Source organism: Eschrichtius robustus, chromosome 6 (assembly GCF_028021215.1).
Source record: "Eschrichtius robustus isolate mEscRob2 chromosome 6, mEscRob2.pri, whole genome shotgun sequence".
Classification (NCBI taxonomy): Eukaryota; Metazoa; Chordata; class Mammalia; order Artiodactyla; family Eschrichtiidae; genus Eschrichtius; species Eschrichtius robustus.
The window spans coordinates 118,248,026-118,267,690 of NC_090829.1; the positions used below are offsets into that span (position 1 = coordinate 118,248,026).

The 19,665-nt window shown below is 40.5% G+C and overlaps 1 protein-coding gene across 2 annotated transcripts in view; it reads right to left on the reverse strand.

Annotated features, from left to right (window-relative positions):
- Positions 1-19,432, reverse strand: part of NRIP1 (nuclear receptor interacting protein 1) — a 92,206-nt gene extending 72,774 nt beyond the window's left edge. Inside the window, exons 1-2 of one of the 2 annotated variants that reach the window (XM_068546915.1) lie at positions 19,394-19,432; positions 254-331 (exon numbers count right to left, since the gene is read on the reverse strand). The gene's annotated coding sequence lies outside the window, so the exon portion shown is untranslated. Of the gene's footprint in view, positions 1-253; positions 332-18,532; positions 18,668-19,393 lie in introns of those variants that run through there. The other variant, XM_068546914.1, reaches the window with a different exon arrangement.
- Between the last annotated feature and the right edge of the window lie 233 nt (positions 19,433-19,665).

Sequence of the window (19,665 nt, forward strand, 5' to 3'; positions counted from 1 at the left end):
ATATCTCAGATGTTTGAAAAAGGCAAAACTGGTTCCATCTAAACCAGATTCCTTCTACTCACACAAAATTCATAATTTACCAACACTGAAATATATCCCTCTCCTCTGTTACAAATGTCAAACAACTAGTTTATCAATATCTGAAACTTAAGAAAACTAAACAATTAAATATGGCATAATATTCTTTCTTTCCTCTAACTGAAAAGGCTTAACTACATTTTAAAACGTGGAGCAGTGAGACAAAATACAATACCTTCTGGATGTGTTTCTCCCAAATGTTAAAATAATGGATCCTGAGGATACAGCTTAAATTGCTCACAATCCAAACACTCTGTGAAAATTAATAAAAATAAGTGTTACTTCAAGTTGCATCTTATCTCAAAGAATTTCAATAGCACGTTTTACAAAGAACTCTTAACTACTGACTGAAAAACAAAATCTGAAAAAATGACAAAAAAAGATGTATTGCAAGTAAAAAAATTCCTAATTATACATGTTTTCCTTGGGCATAGCTGTTGATCACATCTGATAAAAAAATACGCATTACAAAATTGTTTATACCAAAACACTACTTATCTGTCTTTACACTGCATTAAAGACTATATCACCAATTCTCAAGTGTGTGAGAAGTTAATGTCAATGACCAAGAGGAATTCTGATCAAGGATTCTGGGAGAAAAAGTACTAGAATTATTTGGTAGTCAACACAAGAACTGAAACACCTCACTTTTTTTTCTAGACCCTTAGAAACAAATAAAATGTTGAACTTGGAATTAGAACCTTCCTAGGTACAGAATGACATCAACATGTGGGGCAGTTTATACTTTTAAGAACAGAAGAGTGGGTGAAAAGGTTTTAGGCCAGCAAGACCCACAGTCCACACTTTAACACTGTGGTGGCCTTGGAAGCTGTACATTGACCAACAGGCCAACGGACAGTGAGACCAGCTGGTGATAAGACAGGTACGGTGCAAACTCCGAGGCTCCACCACAGCAGCATTCCACTCGCATCACCCACTGCATTTATGTCTGGTTCACATTTTTAGAGTTCTCAATTCCTATCCCATAGCCTACGATTGGTTCTCAAGGATTATAGCTTAGCCTCCAAATAAATCCATAAACCTAAACCTTAAACTCCCCAAATAAAGTATTTTTCATTATCACTTCATTTTACCAGTGCCCTTCAGTCTCCTTAAAACCATATACAGATTACAAATTTGAGTGATGCTTCCTTAACATCCTAGGGAGGCAGGCTGTCCAACCACTCTGCCTCCGGGTCACTTCCTCTGTATCCTGCTTACTGTTACTCTCCCTGTGACTGCGAGCCTTGCATTCATCTCTGAATCCTCCAGCACCTAGCACGGCGCAAGGCACAGAGCTGATGCTGAGTGAAAGTCTGCTCTATGAACCAACGAATCTGGGAGACTTTATCAACTGATATACCATGCTGAGGTAAAAATAATACCAGCAAAGGAAAGCAGGTAGTTATATGAGCCAACTACAATGAAGAATACTCGCCTTTTTAAAAATTTCATACTTCATACATACACACACACACACACATACACACACACTCAATTCTCATTCTCTCTCCCTCTCCGTCTCCCTTCTTTCTCTCAGTTCTTCATTAGCAAGACTCTCCTGGTATCTATGTCAATACTCTCCCACCCCCTACAGACAATCAGCCAGCTGGTGGCAGGGCTCCTTTCTGCCCAGGTGAATTGGGATTCTAGCCCTGCTGTCTGAGGTCCTGCACCAATTGGCATGGTAACTGGACATTAACACAAACCCTCTAGGCAGGCCATCAGCAGCTCCTAAGCTACCCTCCATCAGCAGCTGGCAATGTCACTTATATGTGTAAGTCAAAAATACCCAGAATCATAACTAAGGCAGAATATTCCTAGAATTTTATTAGTAGACAGCTGGCATCGCCTTAAAATAGAAAAAACAAACAAACAAACCCTGAAGAGACCTCCTAGTGATTTAAAAAAAAAAAAAAAAAAGCCTTATCATTTCCTATTAGGACGCTACTTTTTCAGCAACTAAATAAAAACATTACCAAATCATTTTATGTAATAAAATTTAACCTTACTTTGACCTTCCTCATAAAGCAAACAAACCTCTCTATCCAATAAAGTTCCATCTGAACTATGTAAGATGATAAGCAATACCTTAATTGCATTCATTTACATGACTCTGAAACTATTCTGGGCTGAAGTCACTGACTGCAAGGTCACAGAATACAAAAAAGTAAAATGTACGCAATTTACCGAGGAGGGGGAGGAACGATGCACTTAGGCAGTGGGATAGTCCTTCTCCCTCCCTCCTCAGGAGACACCCAAAGCTTAATGCAATCAACAGGTGCAGCCATCTCTAACATCTCTATCTGAAATATATCATACATATACACACTGAATTTATAAATATACATATAAAATATAGTAAGAATACGTATTTGATAAGTCCACCATATATTATGGTTTTCTTATTAAAATCAATCTCCCTGAATAGAGGCAAAGGGCAATTCTGTGCCTTAACAGCATTTAAAATCAAAATATGAAATAGGGCTATTACTTTTTCCAACGTTTCACAAAAATTTCTAACAACTAAAATTCAGGTTATAAAGCTGTAACAATTTTTAGGGCAAACACAGGATGTTAAGTATACTAAGCATTTCTGCTTTCATTTTTCATAACCTAAGCAAATACTCAACTAATTTGCTTAGAGGAGCAGACTTTTATGTCTCAAAGCCAATAATACCACATTAGTAAAAGTAAAGAAATACAACTGACCGACAGAAACTGACTACCATAAATGACGAGGGATCACGTGTATTCCTCAGAACCCTAGAATTATATCATAACACACAAAAACAACTTAATCCTACAAAATATTTCCCTTTAGTAAAATTCTAACACAAACTAGATGTTATTGGCACTTGAATTTACTGGAGAAAAGAGAAGGAAACTAAAAGGTTAGGATCTAGAGACCTCTAAAAATGTCTGTAATATTAGTACAAATGTACAGCCTCAAATATTTGTTTTCGGTTTAAGATAACATCACCAGGAGATTCATTTAAGAAGTTTCTGCCCATTAAATTAGATAAATCTCCCACATTTAATGTACTACCAAAGCATTTCTATACTGCTCAAGCCAAACTTCTGCAATTTAAAAATGATTTAGTGAAAAAGAAGCAATGATATTATAAAATTTATGCTTCTTCACCTTCTCTCCCTACCTAGAAGGGCAAGACTCTTTTCATGTAAATCTGAATTAGATCCCAATCATTTCAGTTGATGCTACCCCACAAAGAACACAAGGATGAAAATATATTTAAATACTATATTCTTAAACAAACTCCAACACCTTGATGCCACTTTGTCCTTTTTTTTTTTTTTTTTTTTTTTTACTTTGTCCTTTTTAAATGAGAAATAAAATAAAATCTCAATTTCTCTCTATAAGTTAAGCCAATTCACTTTGGAATACCTTAGTAGTAAAATAAATGCATACATGTATTTTAAAAAGTACTAGTTACTATTACGATCCACATATAACTTTCAGTGACCATATCTTCTTTAGATATTTTAATCCTTTCTATAAGAAATGATTCAGGCTTTAACATGATATAGATAATCTGTATAACTATGTAACAAGCAATTCATGGTTCACATATCTTGACAAGGATAAAAGCACTGGGGCCAATCAGCATCCTCTAATATTGCTTCCAGTGTTCTTGGTCACATTTTTATCTGATTTCAAATCTCAGGCTCACGATAATTTTCTGATAAATATAACTTTTGTTATTTCTCAAACACTTCCCTCTGTCCATCCAAAAGACTGAATGCTTTATGTTCCTAAAGCTTATTAATTATGATCACAATATTTATCTAAAGTTCTATTTCATACACATAAATTAGCCTTTCCTTGGATATTAGAATATGTTAAAACCAATTTCTATAACCACAGTCTAGCCTTTGTGTGTCTTTAAATGAGCTACAACCGTGAACTGAAAATGAACTATATTAATGGCATCACTCTTACAGCTCTCAAAGTTGAGGAAAAGAGTCCAAGCTTAGGTTCTGACACACTTCATTTTAACAGCATGCATCAGCCTCAGGTGAGCATAGTAAATCCTACCCACGTAGCAAGCATGCATGTGTGTGCTCCTCTTTCCATTTTCCCTTTTCTTTTCCTTACCTCTCCCTAGGAAGTCAATGAACAAAATATTACACACTTTTAAAATATATACTGTGGTACAAAGATAAATGATCTATCTTGTCCAAAAAGGAGGTACCTAAATAAAGAAACTTATCAATTCTCAATGTAAAGTTAAATCCTGGACTGACAGGTTGCTCAGATAACACTCAGAAAAGAACAATATGACTCAACCTGTAAGGAACAGACCAAAAACACTCCATAAGATGAAGTGTATCTAGAGGAGACCGTATCTCCATTTGAAACGCTTGCTATGGAATATGTTAATTGACAATTCCATCTAGGAAATATTTTTCTTCCTCTCTCACCTGTTCCCCCACCCATCTTGCACTCGACTCCATAAACAGCAGTTATCCCCCATTATAAAACAGTTGACGGTTAAAACAATGAGCCAACGAAGAAAGTACAATACTCTGTAACTGACATTTACTGCACTGGCCTTGGACTTCTAATCTTTACCAGACGGGCACACAAATCAATCCATCAGCTCATAAAGGTGTGCTTTTTTAACCTCTAAAACAGATGGGATTGGCCAGAAGTGTCTGGCATGTCAAACTGCTAATCACTGCTGCCCTTTGCACAAAATAACCCTCTTAAGTTGAGGCATGGTTGCACGGGAACCGACATTAGTCTGTGGGAAACCCATTTAACTGTCACACACTCCTGCCACTCCTGCTCTCCCTTAATTAAGCCTAATGCCTTATGCTTTGACCTTTTGTTCTAGCCTATTAACCCTATCTAGTACAAGTTCAATTATGTTAAACTAAAAACTTTGCTGTAAAATATTAAATGCCAAGCTCAAAAAATCATGAGGGACATCCTCACAGCCCTTAGTTCTATGCACCCTGTTACTCCACGCATGTGACAGTAAAACCTCACTTTTGAAGTGATACTGATTCTGATAGAGTCTAGAAGAACCAAATGATCATTCTGGTTCACCCCCTTATTTTACAAACTGAGGCCAGAAAACATTAAATGACTCACCCATTTCACAGCTTCAGTTGAACCACGCTGAAACCTATCTGATCTCTAGCTCTGATCCTTTATTCTCCATCGTGTCTCTGATTTATAGTCAAACCACCCAGGAGTGTATTAAGGATACTAGTATTTTCAACACATTATTACTTTTCACCACCCACTAAAATTCACTACACAAATAGGCCTAAAGCAAAACAAATGAGCACGTCAACAGAGTTTTGAGGTAATATTTCCTTTCCTCCCCACACCAAAACTTTCTATCCGCTCACTACTTTTCTTCTTTTTAAAAGGAATAATGGCCATCTGAGAACTGCTAAATTCTGCAACACTCCCAAGGCAATAGGTGCAAGTACAAATTTTTTTCTTCACTGATGCTTCATTTAAGTATTCAATAGAACAAATGACTGAAGCTACAGAAAGCAACAACAACTTGCTACTTATCCTCAAATGGAAAAAGCTGGTTATCTTTAAAAATATCTTTTTTACACCTATATGTGAACTGATTGCTGTTCAACATTTACCAGAATCCCAAAAAATAAAATCAAAAAAGTTTAAATTCCACTGGAAAATAAAATCAAACACAGTCCAAACTAACATGCTATGATCACAGGGGAATTTTAGTTTAAGTGCTATTCCTCTTTCCATTTACTTCATACAACTAGAAAAAACTGTTTCACCACTCTCACTATGACACATGAAAACAAACATTAATAACATCAAACGGGGCTTCCCTGGTGGTGCAGTGGTTGAGAATCCGCCTGCCAATGCAGGAGACACGGGTTCGAGCCCTGGTCTGGGAGGATCCCACATGCCGCGGAGCAACTGGGCCCGTGAGCCACAACTACTGAGCCTGCGCATCTGGAGCCTGTGCTCCGCAACAAGAGAGGCCGCGATGGTGAGAGGCCCGCACACCGCGATGAAGAGTGGCCCCCGCATGCCGCAACTAGAGAAAGCCCTCGCACAGAAACAAAGACCCAACACAGCCATAAAGAAATAAAATTAAAAAAAAAAAAAAAGAACCGTGTGCTCTGACATATCTCAAAACGGTTCCTTTTAAAATAACATCAAACAAAATTTGGATTTCTACCTGTGACTCATGTGAGGAAATGCATATTAATTTCAGATTTTTGAGAGATTTAAAGTCAGATTTTAATTTTATCCTTTTATTGACTGCCCAGAGACCCATTTTTATCTATTTTCAGTATTAACCAATACTGTTATTTTTGCCTTTAGCCACCTGGAACCTTACAGGTTAAGATAATATGCCATTAAGTGGAACATATAACAATTTTCAAAAGAAACAGTGATGAACAACTTCAATGACAGAATTTACTACTTTTTAAGGGGTAAAAGTAGAATGTGTACAAAAGTAAAACTCAAAGTGAATGTGCTTATGTTATTAGAATGGTACTTTCTTGGCATCATCAGAAGGATTATACACAAGAATTTATAATATGTAGCATACGCAGGTGGATGAGCAGTCAAAGGGAAAACAAACACTGGCAGCAAGAACAACTAGCAGCAAACTAATGATTCAGAGTCTCGGTCACCTTTTTTTACTGCAAACGATATTAATGTTAATTTTTTTTACATATACACACACACACACACACACACACACATATATATATATATACATTCTTTTTTATATTCTTTTCCATTATGGTTTATCCCGGGACATTGAATATAGTTCCCTATGCCATACAGTAGGACCTTGTTGTCCATGATATTAATGTTAGTTTAAATGAGATATCATGCCTTAATTACAAGAGTCAGCTCGTAAAAACAGAAATTAAGTTTGGGTCTCAGACACTGAGGAATTTAACAGTGGGAAAGTTATACTAGTGCATAGAATCCACATACTCTACAACATACTGACTGACACTAAGGAACAATTGAAAGGAAAGAGCAGTTCAGCACTGATGCAAACACAAAGTAGAATATCACATTAATAGTAAATGTGCTAATTTTTCTACTATTCTACTTTGGACAGTAGTCCATTAGCCTGTATATCTTCTTTTACTATGATTTAAATGATTCACTGCTATTTACTTGTGAATAGAAAAATATATGAGCCCTGAGAGGTGTTTTTTCTGTTTACAAAAAGCATCTACTTCTAAGCATGCATAAAGTTTAGTAAAAACTATTGTCTTCACAAGCAAGAAACTGGGTTAAAGTCATTTTAAGAGCATTTGTTAAATCTCAGTGCTGTATATTTATGTCCCAGATAATCTACACATTTTCTTTAGCATTTGAGAATTAATTGCTGGTCTATAAATTTCTGAGCTCCATTTTAAAATAATTTTCTTTTCCAACTTAGCATTATTAATCAAGTTGAACGTGATAATGTTCTAACAGTCAGAAAATTCACCTCTAGTGAAGAGCAAATCCTAATTTTACAAAATAACAGAAGGGCTTCATATACTACTTAAGGTCTATAATTTACTAGGTTTTGAATCATCAAGTCCTTCCTGATACCTTCTAACTTTTAAGATTACTGAATGTCAAAATTAATGCTAAACATGAGATTCTGAGATGCCTCCAGTGTCCCAAGCAGTCAAATTCAATGCAATTAAATGTGCTGAGCTGGTGGATCCTTATGACTACTGCAAGTGAGGCTAAGGAAATTGCCCATAAGGCTCTAGAAATATTGTTTCATTTCTTTAAAAAAAATTAAATGTTGCCCCCCCCCAATTTCGCTGAACATGCATTCTAATATGTTATAAATTGTGTATTTTTGAAGAAACTTAGTATTACAGAACAATGCCAAATGCCAAGTAATTATAATGTCACCAACAGTTTCACTTTTTCCTTCATAATAAATATGCCTGGAAAGAAGATGATAAATTTCAAGGAAGAAATATTATTTCTTATAGAAGTTCTAATTTAAATAGACCAAAGAAAAACTGTAGAACAGCAGCTATTATGCATAAGTTAGTCATGATATTTAGCAGTTTTTAATGTATAAATACATAGAGGCCCCATTCCTAACCCCCAAAAAAGCCAGATTTCACCAATAGTTGGGATTGGTACAGTTCAATTCAACAAATGTTTTAACAACCTTCTGTATGCCAGGCACCTACAGCACCAACAATACACTGATGAATAAGCTCCTATTCATGGAACTTACCCTCTATTGAGGAGGACAGACATTAAACAAGTGTGAGACTATCACAATCAGGGGTACAAGGAATTGTGAGAGACAAATCTGATCTTGTTAGAGGCTTGGAGACTGTACTGAGCACCTACACTCTCTCGTCCACTGTCCCGTGACTGAGAATATTCCTTTCCAATTTGCTTCACCAAGGTGAGGAATGTGGTCAGTCTGTGGCCCACATCAACGGCTACCATTAGGTTTCTTCTCTCTTGCTCTCTTTCTAGAGGGGTGGACCTCGGTGCACTTGGTTCAGGGCACTGATCACCCCTGGTCTACACAGTGCCCTTGCATCTGATATGCTACCTTTTCAAAGGAGAATACGGAGTGGGGCCCATAACCTCTGTATTCTGTTCCCAATTGAACCAACAGACCCAACCACCTCCACTAATGGTTTTAGAATATTACTCTTCGGTAGTAAGCACAGCTCGCCTGTGATTGTTCTGACCACACTAGTCCACTAAAGTTAACCTGACTCTGTTAATCGACACATAAAAGTTCCCCTACTGAATTTTAAATAGAACTCAAAAATGTCTATAACAGGTAGAAACAAAGCTAATGCACGAACAGATGTGCACCTGTACTGTAAAGCTTCTCTTCTTAAATTCTCACCCTAGAAAATACATCCCAAGTTCTAGAATATCAAATGAATCACAAGACTGTCCTGAAGACCATATTTTAATAGCATGAGAAGGAAACAGGCTACAAAAAACAAGGATGATATGGCTGGCCCTGCTCACTCCACTCCTTCAGACCCAGTCCTGATTATCAGAGGTCCTCCCTTGGGCTTAGCTTAGACTTAGTATACTGCTGGATCCATCACCAAAGGTTATTCACTATTTCTTAACACCTGGTACAGAAAGCCCCTCTTTCTGAGATTGCTTTAGTAAAAACAAACAAACAAAAGAGTGTGAAATACATCAAGACTTGATTTCTCACCCTGGGTTCAGCCAGTTGCCAGCTGTTGGTTTTAAATTCTTAGGTGCCCAGTGTCCTCCTCTGCAAGATGCAGACAAAAAAATATTTTGGAAATTTTAAATTAACAACAATGTCAAAAATGTTGGAAGATAAGTAATCATTTACCCTACTGTGTCACATGGATACCTAGCCATTAAAAAGAAGAGAACAAGTGAGAAATTAAGAGAACAAAAGGGAAAACAGGGGAAAAAGGAAACAAAAATAGAGGAGGATCAAGAGAAAAGAAAAAGGTGTGTAAGTGAAATAGTAGCACTTATCTCTATTTGATTTGATTTACAGTCCACACCACCTACCTGTCCTATGTGCTTTTCTGTTAAGCAACATGCCTCTATACACCGACTTGCTTGAAAATGAGGAAGTAGGACAAGGTACCTCTAGAACAAGTGCACTTAAACCCAGAAATTCCATAGCTTCTATCAAATTTCCTTCCAACCTGATATCTAAGGATGCTATGAAAGTACTTCAGTTTGTGAAAGCCCAAGCAAAAGGAAAAAAAACAAAAAAAACCAGAAGAAAACATAACGTTGATTCAGGTCAGTCAAGGATCACCAAGACAGGTAAGAGTAGCATTTTACTAACAAAGTGAACAGTGCACTGCTTTGAGTTCTGCCTCAATAATACCAAACATCCAGATATTGGGAAAGAACCAGGTGGTGAATAAAAACCTTCCATCTTCAATCCCTGGCCTCATGCAGATTCAGTCTATTTCAATTAACTTTTTAAAAAGGCATGGATGTGTTAGGGAAATAATATAAATACATATCTGAACTCCAGAAAAATTTTTTTACCCAGATTGTTCACTTACACAGTTTCTCTCTTATTTGGCCAGATACAATATAGTTTCTTAATAAAAGATCATAGTAAAATGTTCCTTTGCAGCTTTTATACAAGCTTTTTATATAAGCTTTTGTTTATCCAACATTTACTTGGCATTTCAAAATCCAAAGCACACTAAAAAATATTATGTATATGAGCATTATTACTCATCCTTGTGTCTCCAATATGGTTTCAATTTGACTACCTTTTAATGTAGAGGGAACCACTCAGCTTGAGTTTTTTGGTTCAAAGTTCCATAAATTTTAAATGAGGAAAGTAAAAAGAGGTGGAGAGGTTTATAACTCCATTTCTCACGGCTCCAACAATAAAAGAACATGCCTGACGTGTACTTCAAAATACATGATGTGCTTCAAACCTCCCTAACTCAAAAACTTCTTTCCTGACCATGGTCTACTCCCAAAATGAAGCCAAATACTACTCATCTCTTGATTTCTGCATCCTTCTGATAAATTCACAAATGCATTGTCAATTTCCTCTTCCTATTACAGAGACTAGTTCATTAGCATAGCACAGTCTTTAAAATAAAATTACTGGGGGTGAACATACGACAATAAAAATAAAAATCATGTTAAGAACCATAACAGTCAAGAGATTTAACTTTTCAACCAGGAAAAGCTATGGCTCTGCATTTGCTACAACTGCTCCTTGAAGTGCACAAACATAATTAGCCTGGGGAACACTTGGATTAAGACCATGACAAGCTCTTTTAATGAATTATATCAAGAAACATAGTTGCTTTCTCTGCCTCAAAGAACACTGTAGCAATTCTGAGGTCCACTTCACAGGAGCTAAGAGCCCGCACAGCTGCCCTTGGTGACTACATCTTCCTTATGCAAGTGCAGGAGCAGGACATCAGCTCTCTGAGAACTCACAGCAACTGCGGCAGAAACATTTCTTGGAAACAGGGTGCCTTCCCAGTGGGACTGATCTTTGAGAAGCCAGGCTGGGTGAATGCTGCTTGAGTCCTGACGCTCTCAGGCTGGGAGCAGGGATTTTTTTAAAAACGATTTTCTAAAAATCAGAGAAAGACTGGTTTTCTCTTTAAAAGATGGCATATTCTCATGGAAAAGCAAATTTTATCAATGAAATTAGCTGTGTGACCTCAGGCAAATTACTCAGGCATCTCTCAGACTAGGTCTCTGTACCTGTAAAGTAGAGAAAATGATACCTATACGTCACAGGGGAACTGTAAAGCAGCCAGCACCATGCCTGGCACAAAGCAGGTATCCCCAAATCCTCTTCCTTTCCCTACTCCTCCCCGCAGTAAAAAAGGAAAAGGCAAAAGACAGGTAACTAAATAACCTTTTTATATTTCAAGTTTTGACCCATCATCTCTACTCCTTTCAAAACCGTAACCTTGAAATCTTTACTGCTTACTGTCAACAGCATATATTGATATACAGTCAGAATTTCAGAATTTAGAAATGAAATCTAACCTCCCTGTTCTACAGATTCTACACATGTTTGCCCAGAGATATAAAAGGCCTTTCCTTTCATCAGTATCATACATCGATTTAGCAGCAGAACCTAAGCTAGAAAAATATGTGTGGAATAACAAAACAGAAACACTTTTTTAAAATATGCTTTTCAAAAGTCATACCTGAGCCTATATGACCCATTGTGTAAATATTCCCTTTAGGGGAAAAACTGCAACTGTGATTAGTTTCATTTTGAGCGTATTTCTTATATCCCATTTGTGAGTGTTTCACATGTTTTCAAATACTTTTTCTTGCTGTTCTCCACCTTCTTCTGTCCTCCTTCCTTCCCTTAATTTGCTTCTTTTCCAGGGTATAAATCTACCACTCTACTGCAGATTACTATAAATTCATAATTTCGGGAATCAAAAAAAAATTCTTAAAAAGTATGCTTTTTAAAAACCAGTTATAATCCCTTAAACGTTTCGTATCTCTCTATTTCTAGGTAAATTCCTCAAGACAGAAGTCTCTTTTAAACTTCTAATCCTCAAACTTTGATTGTGTTCTGCTATATGTCAGGCTCTCTTAACCACATTATGTCATTAAATCTCCAAACTTATAGTAATATTCTAATTCCAAGATTGCTTATAAACATAATTTCCTTTCTTACTATTGCAATGCTAAATTATCATCTTTTTTTAACGCAGTAACATATTTAACATGTTCACATGTTATGTACAGTACAGGCAAATTCAACAATTGAAAGCACACAACTCCAAGAAGCTAGCTTAGCCGCTACGTGGCTTAGCTTTTCTCTTACCTAAAGCTAATCACCTTACTTTTACCTAGTACCCTCACATAGCTGGTAAAGAAGGTAAAAGTAAAATAATCAAAGCAGACTGCAAAAAAAAACCCCACAAGTTCCAAACTCCTTAGTTCCTGAGCTATCCTCAATCCATCAGCAAATTACAGATCTGAAAACAAGGAGTAGCCCTATCATTCAACAGGAGACTGAAAAATGACTTTCTTAATGAAAAGTCCAAGGGTGAGAGACTCCTTTCCACCAAAGCTCTGAATAAACACCAACATCAGGTCAATCAGAGCTGTCCTGGTCCCAGTGGTATCTTAAGCTGATGACTCAAATTCCCAGCGAGCTTCTAGTTTAATATTTCTTGAAACTCTTGGCTTAGTCACACAGTGACCTGGAATTGAAGGCAAATAAGCGTCTCTTCCTTCCATCCTTAAAGATATTTTTGCTGAGTGACGCAAAGTTAAAGAGGCAAGATGGGTTTAGAGCTTTTTAGAGTTTTTACTCCCTGAGGTGTACCAAGTTAAAAACTTGGGGACAGTGAACCACGCTAGCTTTGAATTTCAAACACAACTATTAACCCTGTCAGAGAAGCAAGTCCATTCCCAAGTTTTAACAAAATGCCTTTTTTTTAACCCCAGCACTGTTTATTGAAAGAGGAAGGAAAGAAGAATGAAAGGGAGGGAGGGAGGGAGGTGAGGAGGGAGGGAGGGAGGTGAGGAGGGAGGGAGGGAGGGAGGGAGGTGGGGAGGGAGGGAGGGAGGTGGGGAGGATGGATGGATGTCACAAGCACCTTCCTAGACAAAGTTTCAACATATTCTGGAGTTCTTCTTGAATTTGTTTCAATCAAAAAACATATAAATTATAATTTCTTTAACAGGTAATTATCCATACAGTATCTTCAATAACTATCTTAAAATCTGGTTTAGCTTTAAAAAAAATCTCAGTACTACTAAGTAAATACAGTGGAGTCCTTTTTTTCCATAACTTCAAAGAGTAATTCTTTTCTACATTTCTGACTTGCCAGTCTTCTAAATGCTTCAAATCCGCTTCTCATTATATTACTCCTAGAGTTCTAGGCTAAATGTTATCTCTAGCTTGGTTCAAGGTGCTAATTTTAACAAAATCCTAATAACAATGGTAAAATGTATCATCTTTACTTTTTCCTCATCCTTGTTCTCAATGTTTTATGAATTTAAGAAAAATTATGTTTCAGGTGTAATGATATCCTGAAATGCTATGTTTTATTTGTAGTATTTGCAAGATAGTGTAGGGATCAATTTGAATTTTAAGGTTCATAATGCAGAGTATGTAATATAACAGTGACAACAATTAGTATATCATCCTACTTATCTCAATACCTATACTTATTATGAAAAATTAAAATTACTCTTCATACCTGTAGCAAAACAAAAGGAAATTTCTATTCTAAATAAACTCTAATTTTTAGAATCCTAAATATTCAGTTTGAACATTAAGTTTCAAGGACCAAAAAACAACAGATGGGCAACTGTATTACAGTTTGCAAAAAAACCTTGCTAAGATTTCAGACGTCTCTTTGGTCCCAATTTTCCCCCTACCCTTGAATCACAAGATAATGTGCTTAAAGAAAGCATTCTTTCTGGGGTTATTTACATGAAGTTACCTTTATCAGAAATCTTATGAAAGAGTTCTCCAGTTCACCACCCAAACCTCAGCACTCTGTTTTCCATGTTCAATAAGACCCTTGGAAAACACCACATCTCAAAAGAATAAAGAAAAGGTGGTCTATTTTTAGTTCATTTCCTTCCAAATAAACTATTACTCCCTAACTCCTGGTTCTATGCTGGTACCCAATTTTGACCTTCCAGTTTAGATATATTTAAGAGACACTCAAAAACAGTGTACACATGCACAAGTGGGGAACCTGTCATTTCTCCCCCTCAGACCACCACTATTTTTATAATATTGATGACCTCATAAAAGGAACTCCATTACCATCAGCAAACATGTCCCTGCTTCAGCACCAGATGCAACCAGGATATGGAAACAAGATCTCTCTCCTCCATTTACTTTTTATTCATTCCAACCTCTGGATATAACCCTCAGTTCCATTCCATTGGCCTGCTTCACCATCTGACAAGCTTGATTTTTACCTTCTCAAGTCTTAGTGACCATCCTGGTGTCATATTTCCCTCATTGTTGTGTTAATCTAAACATTACAGAATGAGTTTGCTCATTTTCCCCCAAGACAGTCCCCTCAAAAAACTGCAACTTAAGGAAATGCATCTTGAACAATTTAATTCTCAGATTCATACTCATTATCCTGAAAGCCCTCCACCCCTCCCCACCCCATATTCTGTTCTGAGTGTTTCTCTGACTTTTCAATAGTAATCAAAAGTTGCTTTTCATAAAAATATTTCTCTAGTTGGAAGACGGGTACAAAGGGTTTTGTTAGAACAGTAAATGCTTTTTTCCCTAGTCTTCATCCATGTTAACAGTAAATCACTATGAAACCAACCAAAACAAAACCCACCCTCACTGTGTGTAGCCACGTGAAGGGGCATATGGAAAAAGCTCAAGAGTAAAGAACCTTCATCCCAGCACAGCCAAGAAGGGAAGCTACAAATGAAGGCAGTTTTCATGGAAGAAAACATCCACAGATGTAGAAGCTACTTATTTTAGAAAAGGGGACAAGAGAGCAAGAGAGCAATAAGGAGAGAGAGAGGTGGGGTATAGACAGACAAACTGGAATGCCTCTTCTCTGTTCACCTACACTTTAAAACCTGACTGTATCCGGCAATCTAAAGTTTGAAAAGCAAAACTAAACCTATCACAATTTAAAGTGAACAATTTTCTCCTGATAAAAATTAGCTGTTTTGAACTTATTTGGGGCAGAATTATTTTTGTAACCTGATACACAAAGCTATCATTGCTTTTTCAGAACAACACTTCAAAATGACCTTTTAAGTTTCTTACAATCGTAAAATTTTAAAACTAAAAACCGAATCCCTTTAACATCATATATCCTAAGCCACTCTGATGTAAAATTACTTCTATGCCACTGTCTTCTAGTACTGGTTTCCAATGGAATCTGTACAATGAATAATACCCTTCTTCCTTCTCATCTTTCTAGGAAGCCAAGAATGACATATCTCCTTATCTCCCTATTTGTGCCATTAGACTGACATATTTTGCCTCACCTGTCACCTTCCATAAAACTCTGCTTTCAGATATGAGTTAATTCGTTTTTAGTTGTCCTCAATGTTCTAAAATAGTGATGTTTGACAGAATTAATACAGTGCTCCAGTTCTCTCTGTTCAACTGGTATTTAATTAAAGATCTTGGAGGCATCTTTGTCTCCAGTTACACCGCTTAAAGAAGGAATGTTACTTCCTACCTGCACAATGTGCTAAACCACATGGCAACAGAGCTGCCTTCCTAAGGTCTCCCATTTAACAGATTGCTTTACTGTGTATAAACTACTAGCAAGACAGATTACCACTTTATTTCATGTTGATTTTACTTTTCACATCTCTGAACCACAACTCTACTATAGCCTACATTCTCTCTCACCTTTAAAGTTGCCAGCATTTCTGGACTTGTAATGTTCCCTTATATTTTTATTTGATCATTGCTTTTGTTTTACCTGGACCTCAAAAAGTCCTAATGGTATTTAATTTGTAGGATTTCTTGAATCTCTGGTAACCATGCAGAGAATCTTTAAGCAATGAGAGCTACCTGGAGCACGAGCAGAAAATTTCTTGTTTTAGACACTTTTGAATTAATATCTTTTGGTGAATAGCCCACTCAACTTAATATGTCATAATTTTCAATTGTAAAGGTAGCATGGATAATTTAAATTGGCACTTGCTATTTATTACACAAATAACTGTTCTCTTAGGATGCGTTTTGAAAGCTAGCATTTCTCAATAATTCTTTGGCTATATCGGAACCACAAGAGACATATCAATTTAAGCAAACTTCAGGAGCAATAAACTAACAAACAAGACTCTAGGTGGTGGTATAGGTTATTTTTTTATCACGATGTTTTGCTCTTAAAAAACTGCAAGAGTCAGAGGAGCCTTTAGCCTCTTTTACAGACACCTTTTTACTGCAACCTTACAAGATTTTAGGGTGTTAAATTAGTAAAAGTTTAGAGACACATTCAGGAAGTGGGTCCAGACATTAAAACTGGTTTTCAACTACCTCAAAGGCACTGTAGAGAGCGCACTGGAGTAAAACCAACAATGAGTAGTCCTCTTTTTTGTTTGTTTTTAATACGTATTTTCCTCATGCTCCTAGGGCACTTTCAGGGCTAAGTATGCAAAGAGGTCTTTCCCCACCAGAGTGTATGAAACAGGCTAAAGTAACAATCCTACAGCCTGCAGGATAGGGGCTGCTCCATTGACTGAATCTTCTTTGTCTCTAGGAACTAATTCCAGGCAGAAAAAAGTTAGCACTGGTGATGAAGCCACTACTCTCTGAACCAGCTAAACTCAAACCACATTACCAAACTGCTGGGCAAAACCAGAGCAACTTACTTAGAAGTTGAAAAACACTTCAAAATACTCCAGGCAGCAACCCACACTTAGGTGCCAGGCAGATGAAGCAGCATTTGTTTGAAAAGTCCACTTACTTCAGTGTCTCTTCAACAAAGGTGCCGAACTAGTGATTAAACATTGGATAATCACATCAGGAAGATGCCACCCACTTGCTAAAACCATGATTCACTAACAAGCAGGTTCAATGCAATTCATAACTTTGAAGAATGAATTACCAAAGCTCTTTGCTTCACAAATACCACTCTCCCCCTACCCCACCCCCCAAATGTAAACAGCAATCATCATCTATAAACGGACAACCATTTTTACTTTGGACACCTATGGATGGTCTCTCTTCCTCTAGAAACAGTTTTTCCCGCACAATCTCACATTTAATCATTTACATTACCAGAGACAAACTCCAACTCAGTTCCACCAACTGAGTGAAAAATCCTTGTGGCTAAGAAGATCTTAATTCTTTTTCAAAATAAAAATGCTCTATTAAAAAAATTTAAAACGCAAAACTAGTTATCATTCTGTTCTTCTACTATCTTCAAAACCCAACTGCAATCCCTAACGAGATAGAAGGTAGAAACTCCTGTAATGCTTCAGAGATCAACATGTGTCACAGACTCCCAGCTTGTTCGCCTCTAAGACACAGTTGATTCCTTTGTTCCTTCAGACTGAACACCAACTCTTGATTAAAATTTGGAAACTACTTTGGAAAGGATATGACGGTTTGTAGAATATTTCTAGGGAAACCCTTCATAAAACAACAACATGCACTAGTAGTAGAAGAGGACACAGATATAAGAGTGAAAAACAAGCCTCCCGAAGCCTCCCAGGACCTGCACGGAGCTCACCCTAGATGTGAGCCCGGTTTCTGGCTCAGGGGTAAAGTGATGGTTGAGGCCTCGGGTCGAAGGGGCCTCTCCCTCGGGAGGGGAAGGACAAGTACCGACGGGCTGGGCTGGGCTGGACCCGGGGGTCCTCCGGGGGTCGGAAGCGCGGTCTCTTTTCCTACCCACTTTCCCCGGCCCGGGATCCGCGAGCACAGAGCAGGGAGGCACCCGGGTGAGAGGCGGGGAGCTGCGCCCGGCGCCGCCCAGGACGCCCGGGGCAGCAGGAGCGGCGCGGCGAGAAGCGCCCGGGGCAGCAGGAGCGGCGCGGCGAGAAGCGCCCGGGGCTCGGGGCCGAGGGGGCAGCCGAGCGGGGCGCGACCCCGGCCCGCGCCGCCCCCCCACGCGCCCCGGCCCGGCTCAGGGGCCACCCGGAGGCCGCCCCCCGGCCCACGACTGGCACGGACGCGCCAGTGAGCCCGGAGCCAACTCCACAACTTGGCGGCCCCGCTGCCCGGGCCCCCCGAGTTCCCGGGGAGATTCGGACCCAGCAGGAGAGGCGGAATTTCCCCGGAAACTATCCCCCCCCCCCAACCATCTCGCCCCGCCGCCAAGCCCACCCCGCCGCCTGCGTCCGCTCCCGCCACCCGCAGCGCCGGCCCCGCCGCCCCGACGCCCCCGAGGCCCTACCGGCCAACGCCAACGCCGCCGCGGGCCGCGATCCCGGCTGTTTCCGGCGGCGCGGGCGGCCGCTCCTCCAAGCCCCCCAGCCGCGGCCGCCACTCACCCGAGGCCGCCGCGGCTCCGAGCCCGGGGCTCCGGCAGGCTCACTCCGCGAAGGCGCCCCGCCGCCCCGTCCTCCCTCGGCGCCCCAGCGAGCTCTTGCCTCCGACCGGCAGCACTGCCGAGCGCAGCGGCGGACGCGAGGCCACGGGCGGGCGTGCGGGCGCGCGGGCGGGCGTGGGGCCGGGTCGTCCCTCCGCCTCGGCCGCCGCCTCCTCCTCCGCCGCCGCCGCCGCCGCCGCCGCCTCCCGAGTTCGGGGCTCTGCTGCAATGTCTGCGAGGCTGACTTTGAGCGCCTCGCTCGCCGCCCGCCCGCAGCCGCGCTCCTCCCTCCGCCGCTGAGTCCGCCGCGGCCCAGTCCCTCCCCTCGCCGCTCCACGCCATTCAGCTCTTCAGCCAAGTTTCTTAACCCTTTTTTCCCCTTCTTTCCCATTGTCACCGGGGCGGGAGGAAGGCGCCCGGGTCCCGGAGGCTCGCGGGAGCTGAGGGGCCCCCTCGGTTGGCTGGTTTTTCCTTCTCGCCCGCCCTCCGGCCGGCCGGGCGGGGACTGCGGGGCCCCGAGGCGGCGGGAGGACCGCGGCGGCTGGGAGAGGTGGGTGCTCCACGCGCCCGCGCCGTCCCCCGCGGCTCCCGGCTCTGTCCAGCCGCCGCCACGGCCGAAGGCGCCCGGACAGCTCCTCCCGGGGCCCCGGGGGTACCGATCTCGAGACACAGGCCAAAGGCTCGTGCTGGGGGCACAGCCTGGGGGCCGGGACTCCCCGGGTCCCTTCCTGGGTGCCGGCGCCCTAGGCGTCCCCCTCCTCCCATTTCGCCCCACGACACGCGTCTCCTTGGCTCCCTCTCGCCCACCCCCAACTTCCACCACCTTGTAATCTGTGTGTCTTGCTTTGATCTTGGGGGGCACGGGCACTAACTGCGGGTCACTTTGACCCCACGCCCAGCACGTAGGAGGCAGCCAGGGATAAATGCGGAGTGAGTCCGAGAGGAAAACTGGGAAGGAGACCTGAGGAGCGCCCCATTCAGCTCCTCGGACGGCGGAGGACCCGGGAGCAGGGTTTATCTTCAGCTGCTTTGTCACTGCGAAGTCTCCAGCGGAGTCAATTCTCGAATCTACACCATCCCCAGGAAGAATCTGAC